The following is a 16,084-nucleotide window of genomic DNA, read 5'->3' as shown; positions in this document are numbered from 1 at the left end:
TATATATATATATATATATATATATATATATATATTACCAATAACAAATACAAAAAAAATAAGTTGCATGGCGCGAGATTCGAACCCGAGCGCTTACCGCTGCGCCACGACGCTGTAGGAATGTACAAATCGTAGAGAGTATTTCACCTCAACGGTTTCTTTTAACTGTCGATTTTCTCTACAACGGCTGAGAAGTGCATCTTGGTGCTTTGCCACATTACACCTCTGGCTATGAGCTTTTATTATGCGCAATATGAATCGAATCTGAATTTCACAATTGGCGGCCTCCCCTTGTAAGGGTTCCTGAAAGTAACAAGACCAATTTTGCTCGAGCGTTGTCTTACGATTCCCTTATTGAGTTTGTATCTGCCTGCTTGTAGCTCTGCTACAATAGAATTAAAAATCTGGCTTTCAGCGAGTCTCGAAAGGCGAACGAAAGCAGCTTGCACCTGGTAGCCAAGCATGTTACCTCAGAACTGGTTTTTTCCTAAAGTGGGAAGACGTCCTTTTGAGATTCAATTGTTGGCAAATGTCAGTCAGACATGTGCCGTTGGTCTAAACGTTTCGGTGTGTTGAATTTGTACCAATGATTTTTCTACAGGTTTTTTCTGTCCCAAATAGAGAGTTGAAGTCTCCCATTAGTATTTTCACGTCACCTTGGTGAATTTTGCTCATAGTATTTTGAGTGTGTTCCAGAATTTTTCGACATTTTCGGTGTTTTTCTTATTTTCGATGTTGGTGGGGACATGTGCATTGATGAGTTTATATTTTTTACTGGGGCTCTTAATGGGCATAGTCATAAGTCGGTTGTTGATGTGCAGGCCGCGGTGGCCGAGCGGTTCTAGGCGCTTCAGTCCGGAACCGCGCGACTGCTACGGTCGCAGGTTCGAATCCTGCTTCGGGCATGGATGTGTGTGATGTCCTTAGGTTAGTTAGGTTTAAGTTCTAGGGGACTGATAACCTCCACTGTTAAGTCCCATAGTGCTCAGAGCCATTTGAACCATTTCATTGTTGATGGGTGTGATTTCTTTGACAGAGTTGATGATAGATCTGTGTTCGAGAAATTCAGTGCCAAAGATTGGTACGCCTTTCGCTACCTTTTGTTGTATTTTGCTCTTGAAGATTCAATGGTTTCCGTAATGCAAGGATTCATTGTCAGTTAGCCGTGGTTCTTGAAGAGCAAGGGTGAGAATTTTTTGTCGGTCGATTTCTTATGTGAGATTATTTAGTTTTCGTGTTTGGATCAATGTATCGATGTTTAGTTTTCAAGTGCATGTTTTCTGCTAGTAGGGAAATTTACCAGAGATCTTCCATATTCTCTGCCGTGCTAACCTGGACTCCCCAGAATCCGAAAATCCGACTGCCGCCTGTCGACAGGCGGGTTGTGTACCACCTGGGGTAATGTTGACTTTGCTTGCATAGTTCATGTTTGTTTGTGTCTCATTGGTTTGGCCTGGGTGATTCCAGGACCGGACAGGACCATAGGGTGTTGAAGCCTTTGCAACCAAATATTTCAGCTGAGCTCATTGAGCTGACAGACGGTGACCAGAGTAGCGGTGATTTTCACTCAGACGTGTCTGGATTTTGGGTTCAACGGATTGAGTAGCCGTTCAGGATTGTGTTAGTATTTGGTTCACCCCAAGTATTTGATTTCCTCGGTACCACCCATATGGGGGAGGGTTTCCCCTATCCGCCACACTGGATTATTATTATTATTATTATTATTATTATTGTCATTATGTAATCAGCAAATCCTATATGGTGTACCTTCGAACCACTGAAATAGATGTGTATTGTTCGATTCAGTATTTCCATCACATAAATATGGGTTATAATTATGTTACATTGCTGCTAGTAGACATATTTCTCACTTTATCTTAGACAGTTGCTACCTGTTACTCCATCATAGGAATTTATGTGCGCAGCATTGTTGCAATACAGTCGTTCAAATTATACGATTTCTGTAGTTTCATTTCGATACCAGGTCGTTCTAATCGGATTAGTCAGTCAGTGTTAATGTGGATATTCGACTACGACCCTCATCATATGATAGGCTGGGTAAACCACATTCTTAATCGGACTGTTGAATCTAGATCACTTATCTATGACAGGGCCTGAATTCTTAAACACTGTGGAAAATAATAATCCAATGTGCTTATTACAAACACGTTATTTAAATATAAATATATGAACTAACGAGATAACAGTTTATTTACAGGAGCAGAGCCCCATCCATCATAGCAGAGCAGTGCGAGATTGGTTTCAGGGCCAAGAGAGGATAAAGCTGTTGCCGTTTGTTGAACGATCGCCGAACATCAGCCAGATAGAGAATATGTGGGTAGAAGTAACAAGGTCATTGCCATGTCGACCTACAAATGCAAGCGACCTTTGGACGAATATAGAAATCGCATGGTGGGAAGTAAACCATCACGCTACACTGTCGACAACTTAATGAAATCAATGCCCCTACGCCTGCGAGAAATCTTACGTAATGGCCGTTGGTCGGTTGGTTACTAAAAGTATAGTCCACAAAACCCATGTGGACAATTTTCTGATAATCGGTCAAGCTTTGCTTTGTCGCAGCTCTTTAGCATACAACAAGTCCATTTACTTTCAGTCCCCTCCCTACAATTCTTGCAATGCAAGGTAATTGAAAAATCTCATCCACTCGACGCCAACTGAGGAATTGACTGGTGCATGTATTGTTCAACACACAGTAGTTGTCACCCTCACTGGAATCAATGACTGTTTGTGCGTGTGTGTGTGTGTGTTTTCGTGTTCACGCACAATCTGAATCAATACTACTAACATTAGAGAGACAACCAACAATAAATATTGCATCAAATATGACTGTAAAGTATTTTAATGCGATGAAACTGAATTTTTACCCAACCCACGTCCTGCGTATTACGTTAAGTAAGATGTATTAACTCCATAGTATCGTTCGCAGAGACAGTGCGCTCTTGTTGTCGAGGCTCGCGACAAGTACAGCGATTAGCAGTGCCCAATGCCGTCGCGCTTTGTTTATGCTGGCTGAGCGTGGACACTGCAGCAGACGCTTCGCCATAAACACAAGGAAATCACCTTGGCTCTGACAGCAGTGAGCGGATATCACTGCCTGCGTGTTCTTATAGTAACCAACGTGAGACTCTACTCACAGGTGCCAAGGAGCAATTGCAACGGGTATCATGTCATTAGTCATCAGAATATCAACCAGTGATGAAATGTCCACTCTATTTGAATCCCACGAAAACAGGAACCTTATCAGAAAGGAATGTGAGGTGGTATTAAAATTTATCCAACATACAAAAATTAACTGCAAGGTTTTCATGTATGCAGTAGTAGCACACAAGGAAATATTATGTCTTGGAAGCGTATATTTCATTTCCTCTTCTCATATTAACGCCCTTGTTTTAGTATGAAGTGAGAAAATAAACACGAAAAACTAAAGTTCCTGAGAAGTATTTAAGTCATTATCTCTTCTCATATCACAACGTTTGTTTTAGTATGAAGTAAAAAAATAAATAGTTTAGGGTTCTGAAGCATAGTATGACACCAGACTCTTATCGTAGGCGCTATCGGAAACGCAAAAACAGGGAGCTGTCCATCCTTTTGTCCAACAGGCTGTTTCCTTTCATGCCTTACTCTCGCTAGGAGATTCTTATTTAAGGACTTGTGGGCATCAAGTTCTTCAGCAGAATAAGCCTTATCTTATTGTGCTAATTACGGTACGGAAAAAAATGCAACAAAGACGAGTTCCCCTGAAGCAGTGAGAATATTTGCACATGTCTGTATTCAGCAATGACTGCCAGCTGCCACAACACTTCACAGAAACCATGCGGCAGGCAACACAACTGTGCGTGCGCTTCGGACTTCATTCAGTAAGCCGTCAGGAGATGGATGGAAACGTCAAATTAACGTCGCTTTCCGAGTCGTACTCAATCCAGAATGAGGTGTTATTAAGGTAGTTGAGCGTTCTAGCAATTACACTTTCATAATTCCAATATGAGTATCCCGACAGCCAAAAGAACCCGTTAGTGTGAAACCATCGGGAACTGCATTAATAGCAAACTGCAAGAACTTGAGACAATACGTCGACTCTTTTCTTCGCTGGGTGACCTCTTACTGTTATTTAGGATTCTCTGTGTCCTAGTCGTAATGCAAATGAAACTTCAGAGGCGCTTTCCGCTATTCTTGACAAACATCAGCAACTTGTAATCACTGCGAGTTACAACTGCGTGATGATAATGGTTCAGGTTGTCAGTAGTTGTGGTGGTGTTATGCTGTCAAACTGCTTACAGTAACGTTAATGTTGGCGCACATAATTTAGCGCTGACTACCTACTTAAGTAAAGATAGTGTTGTAGCGTCGTCGCTTCTCTTTATTTATCCTCAGCTTGAGTAATACAATTTTACGAACATGCTACACCATTCGCGAGCTGCTAATGATACAGTATGACTACAGAGGTCATCGTGCGGGTATTACATTAATTTTGCAATGAATTGCTTAGCAAATATTACCCCCAGCTATGCAGCTGGAATGACTCATTACACAGGTACTCTATGTTGCATTTGGTTAAGTGACCAGTTCGCTGCAATCCTGCTTCTACTGTTCGTAAATACTACTATATACTTAAAAAATGGTTCAAATGGCTCTGAGCACTATGGGACTTAACTTCTGAGGTTATCAGTCCGCTAGAACTTAGAACTACTTAAACCTAACCAACCTAAGGACATCAGACACACCCATGCCCGAGACAGGATTCGAACCTGCGACCGTAGCGGTCACGCGGTTCCAGACTGTAGCGCCTAGAAACACTCGGCCACCCCGGCCGGCATACTTGTATGCTGACCATCCGTTATTTGACTAAATATGAACTACAATCTGATTCGCTTATGTATGACATGGGTTATCGCCAGCACAAAGCAATGACTAAGGGTTGGATGCCGTTGAAGTCCCGTTACATTGATGGCAAGACAAATGTTCGCAAATCTCCTGTGCTGCCTCAAAAAGCAATTGCATCTTAAATATCGAAGGACCGACGTCCACACTGCCACAGCGCGTTGATTAAATTTTGTGACGTCTGGGCTTCGAACCTGGACCTCCTGCTTACTAGACAGAAGTGCTGATCACTGCACTATTATTAATTTTTTTTTTTATAGTTTGAGAAGACTTTCAGCACCAGGTAGGCGGAGGCAAAGAAGGCAGGTGTCGCAGATCCGAGGCCTCGCCGCAATGCTTCCCCCGTACCTGTCACTTAGCAGCTGCATTAATCCCATGTATTCCATCTTTGCGCTCATATATTCCTTTAAATTGTAGAACAAAATTGAAGTAGTAATTAAGGTAAAATAAATTACAGTTGCCGCCTCCAATGGCGTGCATTCCTTGTAGAAAATAACTTATAACAGTGAAGAAGGTGACGGAAAAATACATGACAAACATTCATTCTGAAATATATTCACAATTTAGGTTATTATGCACTGGATGCATATGAGGTCTGTAATGAAGACATATATTTATCAACAAATGAAAAACGTTTCGGAGCCGGAGGGGTTTTGAAAATTAGAACAGTTCTCATTTTAGGACCAACGTAAAAGAATATTCCGGGAATAAAAAAGTGAAAGAATAGTATTCTGCTTCTAATAAAAAAACTGTCCCCCTTTTTGTAGCTCACATAAAGCAATAGATAAAAAAATTGATAGCATTCCTTATATTTATTATTCTTCTTCAGCTTAAAATGTTCTTCTGCAATATAAAGCATGTACTCTTCTTAGTTCTAAGTTTTGCTTGTTACGACATAAAACCCAAACGATCCCAGATGTCACGAATAACTGTTATTCTTTGCGGACGGGCAACATTTCCAGTCGGATTGTAAAGCTTCAGTTATCGGTATCTGACTTCTTGCTGTTCTGTGCTAATTTCTTCTCAGTCCAGTTCCAAATTCTGATTCTATTTTCACATAAGAACATGAGCGCTACAGTTTCTACCAGCCGACATTTGTGGCAGTATGGAGATGGTCTCAATTTGATTTTCCATAATCGTTCCGCTGTGGGTATGGTTTCGTTTACAACGTCGCACCTTACGGCATTGACTCTAGTTGGTAGAATTTTATTGTTGATATTTTTCCTGACGTTCCTCCAGTCTTTTGTAGGTTAATTTACCGTAATTAGTTTGTGAAGACGATGTCTGGTAATATAATAATCATAGACGGTTCTAGTGTTGGTTTGTGCTGGCGGAAGTCTTATACAGCTCCAATCGCCATAATACTTTCGGACGTAATCTAGGCTGGCATGCTACATTAACAGGAGCGTTCCTATCCCCAGGATCTAACGAGAGGAACAGAAGTTTCGTGACGCCTGTCTTAGTAGCATGTATTAGTTTAAAAGCACGTCTTCAATTCCAAGTCCTCTGCCTCTGCAAGTCATTGCCTCTGCAATGTCGCCGTGTGGAAGGATACTTTGAAGATATTTTGTTTCCACACATACCAAGAGGCTACAGCTAATATTTTATGTGCAGTGACCTGCGGTATCGGTAAGACTGCTGCGACATGATATATTTTGCTAAGTATGTATGTATTTATAAACTGAACTTTCTGCAGTCGGTCTAACGATCGCATGTCGTTGTCCTTCAACAAGGTTCCGATGACATTTAGTTTCCGCTCCCAATTGTTCGTGGCCATGCGCTTGGGAATCGCATTTAACCACAATCCGAGTTGGAGTCTCTCTTCAGTTACATCTAACCAGGGCGCACCTAATGCAATATTGTAAGAACCGAGATGCAGTATTTTGGATTTACAGTTTTGCAAATTTGTGGTAAGAACTTATGAGACCAAGCTGCTTTAATTCATCGGTCCCTAAGCTTACTCACTACTTAATCTAACTTAAACTATCTTACTCTATGGACAACACACACACCCATGCCAGAGGGAGGACTCGAAACCCCGACGGTGGACACTGTCGGGACACAGCAGCCAACCTCACTGCAGCACCTATCTACACGCGCTCCTCGTCAGACGCAAATTCCCCCGGTCTATTATTCCACTCTCTCGAGGCCACACTGTATTCCCACGAGGTTTCGGACGATGACGGGTGGTTAGCACTGAAAACTTTTGATGACCAGTCGAGACCTGAGTAATTATACAGGATGTTTCAGGAGGAATAGATAATCTTGTAGGAGATGGTAGTATAGACAAATTGCAGAAAAAATACCATATAGTACGTGTCCAATTTTTATTGCGTACATGTAGCTGGGTACACTGCATTTTCGTTTCGTATGTTGGTCCTTACGGCACCCTGTTGTCTACAGTTCCTTGAAAATGAGCTTCCAGCGTTATTGGAAGAGTTTCATTTGGCTACAAGGATGCGTATGTTCCTTCAACATGACGGGGCTCCTGCACATTCTAGTCGTCAGGCGACACAGTATCCAAATCTAATATTTCCTGTAAGATGGATCAGTAGATATGGGCACTTTTCTTGGCCTTCAAGGTCGCTGGGCCTTATCGCTTTGGATTTTTGCCTGCGGGGATGGTTAAATGCGAAGTCTACAAAGAAAATGTAAACCCAAGAGCCGATTTCATCGTTCGGATGATGAATAGTGCAGCCCTCATAAAAGAACACAAAGACGACCTCAGAAGAGCTACGCGTGGTGTTATCAAGAGAACTCAAATGTGCATTGAAGTTGGTGGGGGAAGTTATGAAAATCAGCTCTGAACGTCCTCATTTGCCTTTGCTTTGAGTTTGTTAGGGTTACGTACTAACAGCTGTATCTCTGTACTCAATAAAAAAATGGTTCAAATGGCTCTGAGCACTATGGGACTCAACTGCTGTAGTCATTAGTCCCCTAGAACTTAGAACTACTTAAACCTAACTAAGCTAAGGACAGCACACGCATCCATGCCCGAGGCAGGATTCGAACCTGCGACCGTAGCAGTCGCACGGTTCCGGACTGCGCGCCTAGAACCGCGAGACCACCGCGGCCGGCGATTTCTATATTCGTCCAAAGGTCGCTTGCATTTGTAGGTCGACATGGCAATGACCTTGTTACTTCTACCCACATATTCTCTATCTGGCTGATGTTCGGCGATCGTTCAACAAACGGCAACAGCTTTATCCTCTCTTGGCCCTGAAACCAATCTCGCACTGCTCTGCTATGATGGATGGGGCTCTGCTCCTGTAAATAAACTGTTATCTCGTTAGTTCATATATTTATATTTAAATAACGTGTTTGTAATAAGCACATTGGATTATTATTTTCCACAGTGTTTAAGAATTCAGGCCCTGTCATAGATAAGTGATCTAGATTCAACAGTCCGATTAAGAATGTGGTTTACCCAGCCTATCATATGATGAGGGTCGTAGTCGAATATCCACATTAACACTGACTGACTAATCCGATTAGAACGACCTGGTATCGAAATGAAACTACAGAAATCGTATAATTTGAACGACTGTATTGCAACAATGCTGCGCACATAAATTCCTATGATGGAGTAACAGGTAGCAACTGTCTAAGATAAAGTGAGAAATATGTCTACTAGCAGCAATGTAACATAATTATAACCCATATTTATGTGATGGAAATACTGAATCGAACAATACACATCTATTTCAGTGGTTCGAAGGTACACCATATAGGATTTGCTGATTACATAATGACAATAATAATAATAATAATAATAATAATAATAATCCAGTGTGGCGGATAGGGGAAACCCTCCCCCATATGGGTGGTACCGAGGAAATCAAATACTTGGGGTGAACCAAATACTAACACAATCCTGAACGGCTACTCAATCCGTTGAACCCAAAATCCAGACACGTCTGAGTGAAAATCACCGCTACTCTGGTCACCGTCTGTCAGCTCAATGAGCTCAGCTGAAATATTTGGTTGCAAAGGCTTCAACACCCTATGGTCCTGTCCGGTCCTGGAATCACCCAGGCCAAACCAATGAGACACAAACAAACATGAACTATGCAAGCAAAGTCAACATTACCCCAGGTGGTACACAACCCGCCTGTCGACAGGCGGCAGTCGGATTTTCGGATTCTGGGGAGTCCAGGTTAGCACGGCAGAGAATATGGAAGATCTCTGGTAAATTTCCCTACTAGCAGAAAACATGCACTTGAAAACTAAACATCGATACATTGATCCAAACACGAAAACTAAATAATCTCACATAAGAAATCGACCGACAAAAAATTCTCACCCTTGCTCTTCAAGAACCACGGCTAACTGACAATGAATCCTTGCATTACGGAAACCATTGAATCTTCAAGAGCAAAATACAACAAAAGGTAGCGAAAGGCGTACCAATCTTTGGCACTGAATTTCTCGAACACAGATCTATCATCAACTCTGTCAAAGAAATCACACCCATCAACAATGAAATGGTTCAAATGGCTCTGAGCACTATGGGACTTAACAGTGGAGGTTATCAGTCCCCTAGAACTTAAACCTAACTAACTTAAGGACATCACACACATCCATGCCCGAAGCAGGATTCGAACCTGCGACCGTAGCAGTCGCGCGGTTCCGGACTGAAGCGCCTAGAACCGCTCGGCCACCGCGGCCTGCACATCAACAACCGACTTATGACTATGCCCATTAAGAGCCCCAGTAAAAAATATAAACTCATCAATGCACATGTCCCCACCAACATCGAAAATAAGAAAAACACCGAAAATGTCGAAAAATTCTGGAACACACTCAAAATACTATGAGCAAAATTCACCAAGGTGACGTGAAAATACTAATGGGAGACTTCAACTCTCTATTTGGGACAGAAAGAAACCTGTAGAAAAATCATTGGTACAAATTCAACACACCGAAACGTTTAGACCAACGGCACATGTCTGACTGACATTTGCCAACAATTGAATCTCAAAAGGACGTCTTCCCACTTTAGGAAAAAACCAGTTCTGAGGTAACATGCTTGGCTACCAGGTGCAAGCTGCTTTCGTTCGCCTTTCGAGACTCGCTGAAAGCCAGATTTTTAATTCTTTTGTAGCAGAGCTACAAGCAGGCAGATACAAACTCAATAAGGGAATCGTAAGACAACGCTCGAGCAAAATTGGTCTTGCTACTTTCAGGAACCCTTACAAGGGGAGGCCGCCAATTGTGAAATTCAGATTCGATTCATATTGCGCATAATAAAAGCTCATAGCCAGAGGTGTAATGTGGCAAAGCACCAAGATGCACTTCTCAGCCGTTGTCGAGAAAATCGACAGTTAAAAGAAACCGTTGAGGTGAAATACTCTCTACGATTTGTACATTCCTACAGCGTCGTGGCGCAGCGGTAAGAGCTCGGGTTCGAATCTCGCGCCATGCAACTTATTTTTTTTTTGTATTTGTTATTGGTAGTATATATATATATATATATATATATATATATATATATATATATATATATATAAATTCCCGGCAATCAGTTGCACCAATTATGCATATAATAAGTTGTTGAAAGTAGTTTGTCGTGGAAAAACTGGCGACTTCGAACATGATTATGTTTTCTGCAAACAAAGTTGTATTTCACAAATGTTATTAATTGTCTTCATAATGTTTACACGTGTAGTCAACGGAAGACGTAGAAACGATATTCCGAAACGAATACGTATAGTGTAAGTCAAACGTTCGAATTAGAGACCACAAAAAACAAATACTAAAAAAAATTGCATTGCGCGAGATTCGATCTGGCGACCTTTGACTTACGACCCCAAGCACTTACCTCGGCGCCACCACGCTATAGGAAGTTATACATCGTAGAGAGTATTTCACCGCAACGGTTTATATTAACTGTCGATTTTCTCGACAACGGCTGAGAAGTGCATCTTGGTGCTTTGCCACATTACACCTCTGGCCATGAGCTTTTATTATGCGCAGTATGAATCGAATCTGAATTTCACAATTGGCGGCCTCCCCTTGTTAGTGTCAGAACGAAAACCTTACGGTACTGCCAAATTCATAATGCCACTTTTGTTTTCTACCTACATATTTTTTGTTGTTGTGAATACATAATTTTATCTATGAAATGACACATTTTCATAATACTTGCGAATGATACACGAAATGAAGTAAATACAGATCTTTTCGATGTCAAAAGTCGGTAATATCCTACTAATTCGCGTTAAAATAGGATCAATCGTCTTATAGACACTTAATGTTTTATTAAGATTGCTTGCCGTCGTGTTGTTACTGTAGTAAGCTGAATTTAATTTGTATTAGTACAGTGAATATTTTAATTAAATTTTCCATTAGTTTACTAAACGCATCAGTAACCGCCAAAGAGAAATTAATCAGGAGCACAATTTTCTTTCACGATATCTAAAACAATCTGACAATGCTAATGTTGTTTACAAATTCTACACCCGTAGAAACCCACTAGTTCTAACGATGTCATCAAACCAGTGTAGTTTTAAGAGTATTTTCGTCTAGAAATGAATTGCCTTGACCGTTGATCGATCTAGAGCGGGAAAGGTAAATTTTTACGAATATATGACGAGAGGGACATGTGCTTGAGAGAGGACTTCCCTATCAATACAAATGCCTGAGAGACGACTTTACTATCAATCTCCTGGACAGTTTTGTTTCTCAATTCAACAGAGTGCGTCATCATGCAGTAGCACAGGTGATGTAGTTTTGTTGCTCGATTTCCTTACACTGCCACCAAAAGGTGTCTTAGTTGTTGGCAACAAATTCCAGCTGTGTTGCACACACCCCGTGGGGCAGAATTCGTAGCCCAAAACACACCGTTGGAGCTATCAGATGTAAAATATTATGTTCACACTACTCTTTGCTCGAGTTTACGTCTTTTGGTGGGGCTCATCCTTTCATTTCTTCTTAGGAAGTTAACGATAAAGGCATCATAACACGTCACCAACAACAGTACTGCATACGAATGCTCAATGAGCGACCTGATGACGTTCAATAATAGTCACTCCATGATTTTTGTTGTTTCGAATTAGAGCATGCAGTACCCCTACGCCAGACTTCTGAACTTTGCCTGTTGATTGCAAATGTCGCATGATGGTGAAATGGTAATCTATCACATGTATCAGTAGTCTAGACTTCCTTAATGTGGAAAATCATTCATGCCAGAACGATCCTTGTTGAAACAAGAATATCTTTTTCTGGCGTATTTTTCCCAAAAGCACTCGCTCCACACACAGTTCAAATCTTTCTAGTTGCCTCCTCTGCATTCACCCCTCTGTTATACCAAAAGTAAACGTTGTGTTGCAGATGTTACACCCTCTTCCACCTGCGACTCAATTTTACAATGCTTAACCGTAGTTCATGATTTTAAAGTATGCAAAATGCAATGCTTAACTGCAAGATGATAACTAGAACTTCAAATTCGAAAATGACAGTTAAAACATATACTGACAGCGTCGCGCCGCGTTCACATGGGCGGCGCCGGATTTCAGGCGGTGGGTGGCGTCTGGCCGGTGGCCGGTAGCCGCTGCAGCGCGAGGAAACGCTCGAGCGTAAGCTGTTATGATCGCGACGCAGCCACGAGCTGTCCTGCGGAATTGTTTCTGGAATACTTGTTATTGCTGGTGTGTAGAATGTCAAGCGAATTATCTTCGATGTTCAATCAGACTCATAACTTTATACGAGTGCCGAAATGTAGTAAAAAAAAAAAAATATACATATAGGTGGACGCGAACAGGCGACTATCAGTTTAGAATGCGCGACTATTACCGCTAGACCACGGGCTCACACAGTGCGAGCACACATCGGAAGTAGACAACACTTCCTCCTAACACTTCCGCATCTTACGGTGTTGCCAGATTGTGCAGATGGCCGGACTTAGAGTTGTCAGGGGCGGCCAGTTTTATTGGCCACCTTAAGTGAACGACTCGGACTTAGTCTCTGTGGCGGTGGTTGGCGGCCAGTTTTTATGTCTAAGACTGTACCTTATAGACATTTGCCCATCCACTCATTACTCGCGCACGCTTTGGCGATTCCCGTAAGAGTTTGGGCAACCTGTGCGCATCTGCACAGACGAAGGTCAATGGCTGGGTAGCCTTTAACTATATGTATGAAGACAGTAACTGTTCTCGAAAGAACAGATACTGTAGATGACCGTGCAGCTTTTCCCTGGAATAAATGATGACTAACTGAAACCCTCAGCTGCCGACACGTGTTGTTGAGTGGATGGGCAAATGTCTATAAGGTACATTAAATATGTCGAATTGTGGACAGTGGGGAATGTGAGTCTCACGGGAAGCGTGCAGGTGATAAGTCCCTGCAGCCGCGCTATTCATCTGTGTCCTCGGTGGCTCAGATGGATAGAGCGTCTGCCATGTAAGCAGGAGATCCCGGGTTCGAGTACCGGTCGGGGCACGCATTTTCAGCTGTCCCCGTCGAGGTATATCAACAACACCTGTCGGCAGCTGAGGGTTTCAGTTAGTCATCATTTATTCCAGGGAAAAGCTGCACGGTCATCTACAGTATCTGTTCTTTCGAGAACAGTTACTGTCTTCATATATATAGTTAAATACTTTTACATAAAACCAATACAATTTCCTTCTTAGCTTTGAATGCCGCAGCCAGTAGCCTTGCACCAACGTGCTTTCTGATAAATAAATATAGAACAAAAGTTACTACAGTAGAGCGTCGATTATCCGAAGTAATTGGGGGACATGGGTGTTTGGAAAACTGGTTTGATCGGATAATCGAACTGTACATGTTTATTTCCCAAAAAGAAATAGTGTACAGTAAATTTATTCATAAAAACAGGCATCTCTTTTAGTATTACAAAGTAACATACAAAGGCAACTTCAGTAGGAATATATAGTATGTGGCACAGTTTATTAAACAAAAATATATACATATTACGTACGCATTTTGCATGAACAATAAACACAGTATACAAAATTAATGTTTAAAGAAATCCTTTATTTTGGTCTGTCTAAGCAAGCCTACACACTTACGAGCAGCTAAGTCACGTTCTCTTTTCATTACAGATATCTGAAACTGGTCACTTTCATCTTGGGTTTCAAACCATCGCAAGGTAGTATCTAAACAAGTGAACACCTCAGAAGCTGTTGGTATACTTTCATCTTCACTTTCTGGAGCACTGATTGATGAGATGCTGGCGGCATCATCTTTATCAGTGACGACGTTTACAATCTCGCTGTCCTGCGTGATTTGGTGTCCTGGATCTGTATCATCGATATTCATCCATTCATGAACATCTCCTTCATCACATTCGTGGCAATCTATTTCTTTTAGCATACCGAGAATTTCGGACATATCATTCTGTTCGTCATTTTCAATCATACCTTGTGAGTTTTCTTCTGTGTCCAAAATTTTATTCAAGGCTTTCTTCAAAATCTCTTCCTTTACACTATTCCATGCTGCGCTGATCATGTTGGACGCGTCTTTCAAGTCAATATTCTTATGATTTCTTAAGAGACTTTCTTCTCCATCCTCTTCTCTTTCTAACAATAACTTACGCAACAATTCTTTCCTGTAATATCGTTTGAAAGTCTCAATAGCGCCTTGATCCATGGGCTGTAAAAAGGAGGTTACGTTAGGTGGAAGAAATATTACCTTTATGAACTCGTCTTTTTCGTTTAAAATATCACATGACGGATGAGTTGGTGCACTGTCAAGGAGAAGTAGTGTTTTCTCCCTCTTCCCATTCTTTAGCTGATGAGCTTTTACAGAGAGTACGAAAACGTCCAGAAACCACTTCATAAAAATCGTACTATCCATCCAGGCACTGTTTTGTGAGGTGTACACAACAGGCAAGGCTGACATATTAACGTGCTTGAAACAACGCGGTTTTTTTCTTTTACCAATGACGAACATAGGCAGTCGATGACTTCCAGTAGCATTAGCACAAGCCAAAGCTGTAATACGGTCCTTGCTTGTTTTAGGACCAGGTGCTGCTAATTCATGACGTGAAACAAAGAGTTTTTCTCGGTAAAGCTTTCCAGTTAAGACCAGTTTCGTCAGCTTTGTAAACGTTTTCGAGAGCATAATCTTCTTCCCTTAATACGTCCTTTAGTTTGACTTCGAAAGAATCAGCTGCTGAAGAATCAGCCGACAGTTTTTCTCCCTGTATTGTAAGCTCACAAATGCCGTGTCTTGACTTGAAGCGTTTTAACCAGCCCGTGCTCGCCCCTCCAAGTTTTTCGTTGAACTGCATTGCCTTCTCACACAGAATGGGACATGAGATAGGTTCTCCTTCCGATCTCTTTTGTGTAAACTTCTTGTAAACAGCATCATCTAGATCTGTGTTAGTGACGAGCTTCATAGTTTTACGGCTTGTTGATCCATCAGTAGAATCAAGCATAGCTATAAAATTTGCTATGCTCGTCTTTTGTTTTTTTATATCCGTAATTGTCGACTTCCCCACCTTGTACTCATTGGATAAAGTGGTTGCAGATTCACCTTCCTCTAACCTTTTATTAATCTCGTACTTGTCCCTCGGAAAGGACAACACGTTTACGATTAAGCATTTTGTATCGTCAGGTTCACTTCTTCAAGCAGCAGCACACAAGTGGTCGTAACACAGAACAGAAGGTGACTGTTAGCACCGTGAGAAGCTCTTCTTGGGGGCGCGCAATCCTTCAAACTGCGCGGAGCGGCACGCCTCAACTCTAAAAGTTGGTGCAGCTGTTGCTGTGTACAGCTTTGATACTGCCACTACTTCTACTGCCAGTGCCAAGCCGACAGAAGTGTGCTGATTGTTGAAACACGGCGACTGGCGGCTTGGCCGGTCAGCAGCGCCTTGTGAAGGCCCCATTACAAGCAATGTTCCGCCAGCGGTGGCCCATTGCGGCGACTACTGTGGGAAACTTGGCTTGGTAGTGGGGGGGGGGGGGGGGGGGGGGATGATGGACGGCAGGGTGGGAGAGTAACAGGTGCGAGCGAGTACACAGTTCGGTTAAGCGGTCGTTCGGTTGACCGACGTTCGGATAATCGACGCTCTACTGTATTATGCACTAAACTTTACAAGAAATATTCTATTACCTAATGATTCAATAAGGTGTCATGCTGTCATCGTTAAATGTGGAGGAAATGATTATCTGATGCTTAGCTGTAAATACTGATAATTTAAATTTACTATATATTT

The sequence above is a fragment of the Schistocerca nitens genome, chromosome 4, assembly GCF_023898315.1.
Source record: "Schistocerca nitens isolate TAMUIC-IGC-003100 chromosome 4, iqSchNite1.1, whole genome shotgun sequence".
NCBI lineage: Eukaryota > Metazoa > Arthropoda > Insecta > Orthoptera > Acrididae > Schistocerca > Schistocerca nitens.
Note: the sequence above shows the minus strand (reverse complement) of the source record.